Raw genomic sequence first — 12,078 nt, forward strand, 5'->3', positions numbered from 1 at the left:
CTACCAATCATTCAATGTAACCGAATGCTTAGCGTGATGCGTGATGGGGGGAGGGGTTCATTTGTAATTATGGTTAGTATAAAAGGTTACTAACAAAAAATTTGACATTTCTTTAATATAGCACATGTTTGACTTTGACGAACAATCAGAGAGATGAAATGAGGTCTATTTCATTCTTTGTCAACAATTACAGATTTTTCCTCCCTAATTTGGATTTTCCTGCGCAACAGTTTAAAAAAAGAGCCAAACATCCTCCGTATTGTCTTTGTTTCTTAAATGAATGCATCTAAGTTGAAACATAGAGTTAATTCATGATACGGAAACGATTATTTAGTGGATTGATACTAAGGTAAATTTCAAATTATTTCTTGTTCAATTTGTTTAAAAAGAATTACAATCGCTGAAAAATATTAAGTTAAGGAAAATCATTGTACTTAAGATCAAAATTTAATTTTTAACAATCTTTTTTTTTTTCAATAACATTCGTTTTGATCTTTAAATCCTTCGATAAAAAGAATGTTTTCAAGTTCCCAACAAATATAATTTTTTGAGCAAAATATTAAATTGCATGGCCCGACACATACAACATCCCAAATCAATGAGAGGATATACACAGATGTAACTTGTGTTTTAAATAAGTATCTTTAATGAAAAACAAAGGCATATTTTTATAAATCAATTTATTCTTTTCAAATCATGCATTCTCATATATTTAGGAAAATGGAGCTAAATGGGATCAAAGGATATGTTCTTTTTATAATCTGTAATATACTTTGGAAAACTTTTTTATAATCTGTAATATACTTTGAATATACTTTTAACCTGCAATATACTTTGGAAAACTTTTTTATAATCTGTAATATACTTTGGAAAACTTTTTTATAATCTGTAATATACTTTGAATATACTTTTAATCTGTAATATACTTTGAATATACTTTTAATCTGTAATATACTTTGAAAAACTTTTTATAATCTGTAATATACTTTGAATATACTTTTAATCTGTAATATACTTTGTAATACTTTTAACTTGGAAAAAAATATTATTTATTATTAAAGTAACAAAATAATTTATCTTTTTTTTTGGGGGGGGGAGGAGGGTTGATGTTCTTTCTTGATATTCATTATGTAACTTGAAGAATTAAAAAAAAAACGTACAGAAATAATAAAAGATTAGAAAATGTTCAACTTTCAGAAATTTGATTAAAAAAACGATAAAAATTCAAAAAATAACTTTTAACTGAAGAAAAAGAAGATGATCATGAATGTGATGATTCATAAATTTACTGTGTGCCTCCACTAGTCACATTTTAACTCGAACGAAATCTTGGGAAATCTACAGAAGCATTTATTTAAAAAATTAATGATGCTTTGCTGAGTCAACAAAATTGCATAGAAATTAAAAATATAGGCCATGAATCTCTAATGAGCCATCATGTGTGTATTTTGTATTCTTCAAATGAAAAATAAGTTTGTTGGTTAACACCTCCTTTTATATGTAACTTACTTTATAGCAATTTTATATTACTTTTATAGCAATCTTACTTTTATATGTAACAAGCAAAATATGTTGTAAATTCGTAGTCTTTAGCATCGAAAATGAACAATCCAAACTAATGTAAGACAAAATCTACTACGGAAATTGGTAATAAATCTTAAAAGAAATAAAAACACAATTTTGAAAACTTTCTTTTTTACTTTGATCTATGGCAAAGAAAATAAAAGGGAAAAAAAAGCCCAATCCGCTTATTGCTTAAGTCGATAGAACTGAACCTAAGTGGGCAATTACCACTGACTAATTCACATACCCTGGAGTCCTCCAACTTATTCCATTTCCCCATGCTCCAACGAAATTCAAAGGCAATGATCCATAGGAACAAAGGCTTTTCCCTATAGGTCTAAAACTTTCTAAAGGGATTTAAAGTGATATTATTTAATTTTTCAAGTAATGTTCTTTAAAATCCAAATGCTCTTTATTTCCATTCGTTTGCCTTTAGTATTGAAGGAGGGAGCAACTTCCGTTTCCATTCTGAAGATTTATGGAGCTGTAAAAAAAGCATCCAATTTTGCTCAAGAAAAACGACAGTAAAATTCAACGAGGACCATTGAAAAATAAGCGTTTGGATCCTTTGTGAAGCATGTTACTTCGTTCGAGATTTGCCTAGATCAAAAATCCCAAATTGAATTATTAGATTACAAGGTTATAATCTTTATTTAGTTTTCCTTTTGCATGGTAAATCGAGAAATAAAATACGAAATCGATAACTTCATTCTCGGTTTTATCTTGAAACCTGGCATATTTCTACCTTAAGCAAGCACTCGATGCAGCATTAAGTGCTTTTAAATGCCCTCTTACGTGTTCACTAACAGTAAACAAAGCTATTGCGGCTCCCCATGAAAGAATGATCAATAGCATCACCAGGACAACAATGGATTTTTTAATCGAGTTTTTCTCTCACAAAGTCGTTGAAGATAAACAGTGATATAAAGATCTTTTTTTCTCTCTCTTTCATTTTTTTTATGATGCAGAGGAAGAAAAAGGATCGTAATCCATTTTCCAGTATATCCCTAAGCTCTAATTTCGTTAATACGCTTTTTTTCTGACTCAGTTTAGTAGCGTAAAGGCAAAAGTTATTACTTTCACTATTTATATTAAGTCAGACAGCGCGCGGAAATAACCTATTAGAGTGCAAATGCGTATTAATGGGATGCTAAGAATATAATGTTCTTTTCTGCTTATTAATTGATAACATTTTTGTAAATGAAAGTAAATATTACTTATCATTAAAATTTAAAAATTCAGGCTCATATGTTCTAAATGGAAGTTATTTAAGAAAATAATTAGCAGGAAATTTTTAATCTTTTTATTTAAGAAATATAAAATGTGCTAATATCTCAGAATATTGACTAATTAAATTATCATGCAGAATAACGATAATTGTATTGCCAGAACATAGTTGATTTTATCTCTAATACAAAACAATACGACGACAGAGACATGGTTTTGTGATTAGGCGTGGTGCGCAGTAGTTAAGCGACGGCGGGAGTGTGTGTGGTGGGAGAGGGGGACACAAGAGGGTATAGATGTCTAGGCGCCAGTCTCAGGGGTTGCCATTGAGACAAAACATTAGTGCGTTTATGCCAATTTTTAAACCCATACACAAGGGGGAGGGAAAATTAATACTATGGCTTGGACACCATTTAAGTTTGCAAGGGCGTTGATGATGACCTATAATATAAAGTAATTATTAATATTTTGTCCCACTAAAGATGTGACTTAAATACTGATAAGGTAAAAAAGTCTGAATAGTTAAAAACCCTCTAGGTCATTATCAGTGACATCTGGATTTCATTAAAATTTCTGACGTCTGGTTTTAGTAATTAGTCGCATAATTTAGAAGATGAAATTACTCAATTTTATGTTTATAGGGCATCGTGAAATTTCCGTGGAGAAAGGCAATGATCTTGCATACTTTTGAGATTTGTAACATGAAAATGGCTCTGAAGCTCTCAACTGGTTCTAGCTTCAAACTTACAAAGACTGAAGCTATAAAATCCGAGAAAGTGAAGCACTGCGACAGTGTTGATATTTAAATTACTTTCTTCCTTACACATGTAGTATTTTCAATTTTTTTTTCTCGTCTGTGTGTACTTTTACAGAAACAGCTGATAAAAGACAGTTAACCTTGTAAGATATATTTATACTTTGGGAGGGAGGCATACTCAAACTTAAAAAGAAAATGGGTTGTAAAAGTTAAGGCGTAATAGAAATACAGATGGCAGTGAGGAAGATTTATGAAGTACTTGGACTCAAGGGTTCTTCATTTTCAAAGCCTTGCTGTTGCTGTGAAATTGAATGGCATATCAATTAGCATGCACTTTTGTGTTTTTATTTGAGTTAGTTGAAAAACAACTTAGTTAAGTTTGCAAATATCAATTTATTAACTAAGATGAGTTGTCCGTTATGGTTGATGAAGGTTTGGGGGCGGTGGAAAAATATTTTACAAATTAAACAAACTAGGAAAGAAAAGAAATTTTGGATGGGTTAAATCCTGATAAGGCGAGCTATTATGCTATTAAAGCCTTTTATCAGCACCCCTTAATGCTTTTGTTAGAGCATAATAGTTTATCGATTGGGTGATCCAGGGGATGGATAAAAGACTGGTATCTAAGGCACTCTCCATGGCGCTCTCAATTGCACGAGAAGCCAAAAGAAAATTTCACAAATGGATTTTTTTTTCTGTAAATATCTCTTTTTGTGTAAGGAATTTCAGCTTCCGTGTTTTGCAATATTGATAACCGATGCCCCTTGTTTGCCCTTATTCTCCTTGCCAGGTTGTTTTCTTTCTTTAGTTTTTCGTCCGGAAATGTTGTGAATATCTGAAAACCTTTTTAAAAAATTTTCGTGCTTCTTGTCCTTGCTCACATATAATTTATATTTACATAATATTCGATAATTTTTGGAATTAAGTCTGCAAATGATATTTTTGGAAAGGAACACAGTAGTTAGAATAGTAAGCATAAACGAAGACTTAAGCAATATAAAATATTGTCATTATTTACTGAAGTCTATTTAATTTGGATTATCTTTTAAACATTTATATTATTTTATATAAGAAAAAGCTGAGAATTATATAACTATAATATCTTTGATGTGTACGTTTAGTAATTTTTCAAAATAAATAAATAAAATTTTTTTAAAAAAATCAGATTTTTGATAGCTATGGTACAAACTAACATGTTTATAAAATATAGCATTCACATCATTATTGAAGTGAATACAACATTTTTTTTTAAATACTAATTCTTTAAAAGTTTCATTTTCACCTGAAATTAGTGTTTGATTGACTACGAACTAAAAACATATTTTGTTTTCTTGGAAATTTACTTGCTTTTCCCTAGAAATTTAAGATTAATGTCGTTATTTTAAAGAACACATCAGAGGAAATATTAGCATTTCTGTGGCACTTATTTCAAACTTTTTTAGTGCTTATACAGATTTTATAAATGAATAATCCTATTTTGTTTTATAATTCGCTGATTGAAACCATGAATTTAGTTGAAAAATCTGAGACAAATATTTTTAGTAATAATATCGCCATATAGATTCATAGCAATAATGTAATTTAACCAAATCAATGAGAGATACACGAATTGGTTAGTGAAATTATTTTTTTAAATTGTTAAATTATCAATATAAAAATATTTTTTTCGCTTTTGAAATGGTTCATGATTACTACGATTTAAAAAAAATTATTTAAATACTAAATTGCATAAGTCTCCAATAACGCTTTATTATTCTTTTAAATACTGGGGTAAACTGTGAATTCTGATCTATGTATGGTCACATGATATAACTGGTCTAGCAACGGATTAGCACTAAAAACAATATGATGGGTAATTTCGTACTTTTCTCCATTTAGACTCCAAACATGAATCACTTTTTTGAACGTTATTAACTAACGTTCAAAATTTCGTATCTACAGAAGCTTTTTAAAAAAGAAAGATTGTAATTTTTTAATGGTGATTAAAATAAAAAATAAAAACCAAGAAAAATTAATATTATTTTGGAAACAAGATAAATGAAAAATAGATGGGGAATGTTTCATGGTTATGATGTCACTGTTGTGGCCTTGGCAGTCGGCTTATCACGTTTTATTTCACTTTCACCTATACTAAAAATGGATTAGACATGAAAGAAACACATTGAAATTTTATTTTTACTTTAAAAATATTTCAGCTGAAGCCCATGTGAGGGTATAACAAGCTTATTTGGAATCTGTACTTTCCTATAATAGAGTTAGAAGATGTTTAAAATATTCCAAATGGAGCTGGAATAGATTTCTAAGGAAGGTGAGCCCGGCTCTACTCTGATTTTTCTAATGGAAATAAGCGTCAGTATAGTTTTTGTAAAAATGAGAGAAGATGATTGAATCACATTAAGAAGCCTATCAGAAAGACTGAACATTTCATTTGGGGAGTTGCTTACGCATTGATTGCAGAAAAATTGGACAAGATATGTACTTGTGCATGGTGGACATTGCTTATTATTATCTTTCTAAAATCGACGTCACAGGTGTTTCCCCTCCTTATAGCCTTGATTTGGCACCATGCGATATTTTCTTTTTGAGAATTTGAAAAATAAATCAGGGTTAAACATTTTCTATCATCAGGGGCAGTGGTAAAAGTTGAGGCGGTGTTTTCAGGTCCTGCCAAGAAATGGCTTTTAGCATGCGTTTGAAAACTGGAGAAAAGATGGGATAAGGACATCACACGTAATGGGAAATATCTGGAAAATGATAATCAAAATTCAGTGCATAAGTTATTATTTTTTATAGATTCATGATCATTCTTTATTGGGCAACCTAAGTAGAATATAAATATTATTTCTGAAAATCTTTTAAGAATAAGATAAAATCCTAACCCTGTGTTTTTATAGAAGGCCTATCTATTTAGCAATGGTTAATAATGCAATCAAGTGGGAACTAATTTAAATGATGCCCTTTTTCATTATTAAAATATAAACCTTGGCATTTTAGCTCATTTTTTTAAAATTTGGCTTGGCTGTTGTTTATTTTAATAGATGGTATCAAAATTTAAGTGTCTTGAAATTTTCTTTGCTGCACAATTTTTTAATACTTTTTTAAGGAACTTTTAATTGAAAATTCCAACTGAATCAGAACATAACTAACTTTATAAGAAAAAACTATGAATTGATAGATACATCTTTCTATATTCATGACACACACACACACACACAACTTTGCAGCGATTTTAATTCGATCCATTACTTTCTCCATTATCATTCTGTAATCACCATACACACACACACACTTGGAGAGATTTTAATTCGATCCATTACTTTCTGTTTTTCAAACTATATATTAATCGTAATTGCCAAGCATGTTAGTTAACAAAAAATTGCAAAGAAAGATAGATAAAAGGGAAAGTATCACTAGAATTTTAAAAAAATGTATGCCAAAGGGGTCTTGTGCTATGAGTGTTAAAATCAAGCAATCGTACTTTGAAATGTAGCCATTAAAAATGCTGTATAAGAAAAAAATCCGTGCTTTCAATGAAGATGGTGTGAAATGAATTGTGCAGAAAATAATAAATATATAAACACATATTTTATTTAAGTATGGTCATGCGTATCAGTCAATTTTTCTTGCCTTGTCAAGCCCATCAGTGTCCTATATCTTTCGGAATATTTATTGCGTGCTTTTTGAGCAGTCCCATCTGGTTCAAACTTGTTTTTAACTTGAGTCATGATACAATGCCATTGGCGGATCAAGTTGAAATTCTCTCCTAAGCTTTCGTGTCGCATAACTATATTTTTAACACAGTATCAGTTCAGGGTAAAATTTATTTATTTAAAATTTATTCTGCCCCCACCCATCATTTAAAACTGATTAGACCTTAAGAAGACAGATATTGAATTATTTATAAAGTGTAAGAGCTGCATATTTTTTGGAAGTAATGAGTATACATTAATGAAGTGTCCAACAATGATAAATCAAATATGTAATTACAAATTATATTTTTGAAAGTTCAACATTTGTTTAGTATTTGACAAAATTTCTATCAAAAAATAACTGTCTCCTCCAAAGTAAACTGATTGTTGATACTGCCTGATGTAATAACAAATTATGATTTTAGTTTATTCCGGAAATACTTATTATTATTCTTTTATTTCTCGATAAATAATGGTTTATATTTATATTTTTGAAGTGTAAGGAAGGTTCAAGAAATTCTAATGAATCAATAGAAGAGAAAAATAATCGAGATTATTTAAAAAATTTCTAATCAATAAAACAATTTAAAAATTACTATTAGACTTTTGATTTTTTTTTATATTGATGAAGTAAAACAATTATGCATCTTTTCAGTGATACAATTTTTTTAATGATATTTTGCTCTATCTAGAAGTAAGTAAGTGTATTTATCAGTAATGGACTAATAAAAAACAATAGACTTAAAGAATTATTAATAGACAGTTTTTTAAATGGCGTCTAATTATATACGCTAATTAATAATCATATGTACTTCTTTCTTGTAATTTAACGTTTATAATTTTATATATTCAAGTCATTTCTAGAAACTGGATTAAATATTGGTGGAAGAAGTGAGCATGCAAAATTAAAATTATTAAATATAAATTCTAAATATACCTTACAAATTTTTCTGCATTTCTATGTTTTTAGAATAAATCTAACTTAATACAAATGCCTTTATTTTAATTCAACATGGTTATTCTTAATAATTTCAATATAGTTTTAAAGAGAAAAAATAAAATAATTTGAACACTACTGACTTTATTTGCTTGAAACCCATTGATAATAAAATCTGCTTCCATCAATATTCTATTCATGTTCCGAAAGTCTATTAATACCTGTTATGTTTCCGAAATATATTTTTAATTGATTTTTAAATCTCAATCCTCTTCACTTGGACTTCACATAGGAAGTATTAAAGTAAATTTAAGAAAATAATTAATTTAAATTTTAAAATGTGACTTTTAAGAAAATTCTAAAGGAAAATTTAATCTCGTCAATTATTTTTCTTTTATTACATCATTCAAAATTTTTTTGGGTGTTAACCGTTCTATATTTGCATGTGGGATATAAAGAAATGTAAGAACTCATTCTAATGGCTCTCTCGAAGAATATAGACGATTCTCTAAGAATCAAGTAAATGTAGGAAAAAAAGAACAAAAAGAGAGAAAAAAAAATGTCGCTCGATTTAGTGAATATTTTTCTCAAATACTGGGGACGTATCAAGAGGAATAAATTCATTGCTACTGCATGTCTCAGAAAATAACGAAGAGCTACCAAAATATAATACAACAAAAAATTTTGATATATTATTTATATATTTCAAATAATTGACAAAAACCAAACAACTAGTTCTCCAGACATAACCACAGGACCTATTTCGCCAGTCTCTTTTATATGAAAGCTCATAATTCCTAGATATGTCATCAATGATCGCCTACCACCACAATCCTTTATCTTCGAGAGAAATCTTCAAAAAACTTTGATTCAATATATATTCTCTGTGTGTGAAAAACCTTGAAAGAGCCTCCCCCCCCCAACCATAATTACTGGGTCGACATTATCAACTTTTAATTTTTATGAAAGCACATTGCTCCTAGATAAGTCAACATAGGATTCTCGCTCGTCCCATTGTCAAATGAAATTTTAAAAACACTTTTTCTCTGTACAAGGGGACTGTAATTAAATTTGGCATATTCAGAGGACTCTGTAGTTGTAATTAAAATGCGGAGTGATTCGAAAATTTGTAGACTGACAAGTCAAAGAAGGCACTGAAAAATTCTGAAAAAAAAAAAAGAAAGAAAGAAAAAGAAAAGGAAGAAAGAAAACAGCAGGAGTGCCACAATTATCTTTCTTTGTACTGTCATAATGCTTCAAAACCTAAAAACAATTTTAAGCGCCAAAATGCTTGAAAATGTAATTGCATACTTTTCCAAATATTTTGGTTCTAATGTGCAGTCTAGCGGAAATATGTAAAAAAAATAAATTATTTATTTATTTTTGTAGAATCTTTTAGTTCATGCTTTGAATTATCTATTAACAAATTTTCTTAGCAATTCGTGTATTCCCTACAACTACAAAGTGCTCTGAATAGGCAAAATTTAATCACTAGACCCAGCCACGGTACCGATTTCGCCTCTTTTTATTTTATGTGAAAGTTAAAGAGACTTGGTTACGTCTTAATAATCGTTAACCCTCTATAACCCACATTTTTGAAAGAAAATAAAATAATAGTAAAAATGCCATTTCACTTGGCAATGAGGAAACCTTGATAGTATCACTTACAACCAATCACAACACCGATTTCGCTAATTTTTATTTCATATGAAAGTTCACGAATCTTTAAAACGTCATCAATGCTTTCGACGTCAATAATATAATTTTCGAGAGGGGGTGGGGACTCTACTTCTTTGTACATTTCTTATAGGGGACAAACCTTGATAGAGACCCCCCCCCCCCAGTTCCAACTATTGCCCGATCTCTTCAATTTTTATTTCTATAAGGAGCTTATTTGCAGCCTAAAACATTGCTAATATTTCTGAAAAACAAGCTAGTGGCCAAAGACGGCTAATTTTTTTTTAATGAAATATTTTTTCCTTTGCATGCTATTAACTGATAATAATTGCAAAATAATTTCTTGAAATAAATTACGCCATTATAAATGTTTTGGTTTTGCTTTGTTTTTTGAAGAGAGTAAAATCAATTTTATTGTTTCAGTCCTATGCCTATTTTTAAAGATATGTAATTTAATTTCTCTAAACTTATATCATCTGTTTGATTTCAAAATCATGTAAATGGGAGAATAAATATTTTTCAGGAGACTCTAGTAACTGTTTAAAACTTCCACTGGAAGCACTAATTATGGTTTTAATAATGCCCACTTGAAGCACCAATCAAAGTTTTTAAAAGTAAATTAGAAGCATTAACTAATTTTTGAGGGTTTTAAAATAATATTTCCCGATTTTTTTTTTCTAATAGAATTCAATTAAATCACATTTTCCTAAACTTTGCCCTTATGAGGTTTAGAAACGACGTCTTCGATATAGAGCTAAGTCCTATTTTTTAACACTTTCTGTTTTTAAAGAACTTCTAGAGCAAAGAAATTATAACAATCTATATAGATATAAACCATTGAATAATATATTGTTCAAAAGTCAATTGAAATTTGCTAATCTTCCTCAAATAATATATCTCTCATTAATAATTACCATAACAGCTTAATTTTTTTTATTTCAATGTTTTAAAATTTTTATTGATATAAATAAAAGTTTTCGAACACATTTATGTAAACAGCAGTGAGTCTCACTCATTAAATCACTGCAATTCTGTTTACATTCATCCGCACGTAACTAACAGAAATTTGAGGAGCATCTCTTCGAACAGAATTTCTTGTGTAGCAGACTTCCCTATTTATGTTTGTTTTACAGAAAGTGACCTTGAATTAAACGGATGGTATCCATCTTACTATTTCTTTACTATTACATAAATACTATTTCTTTTAAAAAAACATTTTCTAGGACAACGACATTATAACTATTTATATAAATAGAAACCGTCGAATAAAATATAGTTCAAAAGTTAGTTGAAATTTGCTAACTTCCCTTGTAAAATGTATTTCTCATTAATAATTACCATAACAACTTAATTTTTTTTATTTCAATGTTTTAAAATTTTTATTGATATAAATAAAAGTTTGCGAACAGATTTATGTAAACAGCAGTGAGTCTCACTCATTAAATCACTGCAATTCTGTTTACATTCATCCACACGTAACTAACAGAAATTTGAGGAGCATCTCTTCGAACAGAATTTCTTGTGTAGCAGAGTTCCCTATTTATGTTTGTTTTACAGAAAGTGACCTTGAATTAAACGGACGGTATCCATCTTACTATTTCTTTACTTACTATTTCTTTACTATTACTTTACTTACTATTTCTTTACTATTACTTTACTTACTATTTCTTTACTATTACATAAATACTATTTCTTTAAAAAAAAACATTTTCTAGGACAACGACATTATAACTATTTATATAAATAGAAACCGTCGAATAAAATATAGTTCAAAAGTTAGTTGAAATTTGCTAACTTCCCTTGTAAAATGTATTTCTCATTAATAATTACCATAACAACTTAATTTTTTTTATTTCGTTTTTAAATTTTTATTGACATAAATAAAAGTTTTCGAACACATTTGTATAAATAGCAGTCAGCTTCACTTATTAAATCACTGCAGTTCTATTTGCATTCATCTACAGGTAACTAACAGAAATTCGAGGAGTATCCTCTCCAACAGAATTTCTTATGTAGCAGACTTCCCTATTTATGTTTATTTTACAGAAAGCGGCATTGAATTAAACAGATGGCATCCATATTACTGTTTTTCGCCTAATTTTGGTGGCTATAAATTTCTTTATTTCATCAAAAAACACAGCAATTTGACTCGCGATAAATTTACTCCCCCTAAATTTATCATTACATTTAATATCATTCTTTTAAATTTTTTTACGACTGAATATAGT

This window comes from Argiope bruennichi, chromosome X1 (genome assembly GCF_947563725.1).
Source record: "Argiope bruennichi chromosome X1, qqArgBrue1.1, whole genome shotgun sequence".
Taxonomy (NCBI): Eukaryota; Metazoa; Arthropoda; class Arachnida; order Araneae; family Araneidae; genus Argiope; species Argiope bruennichi.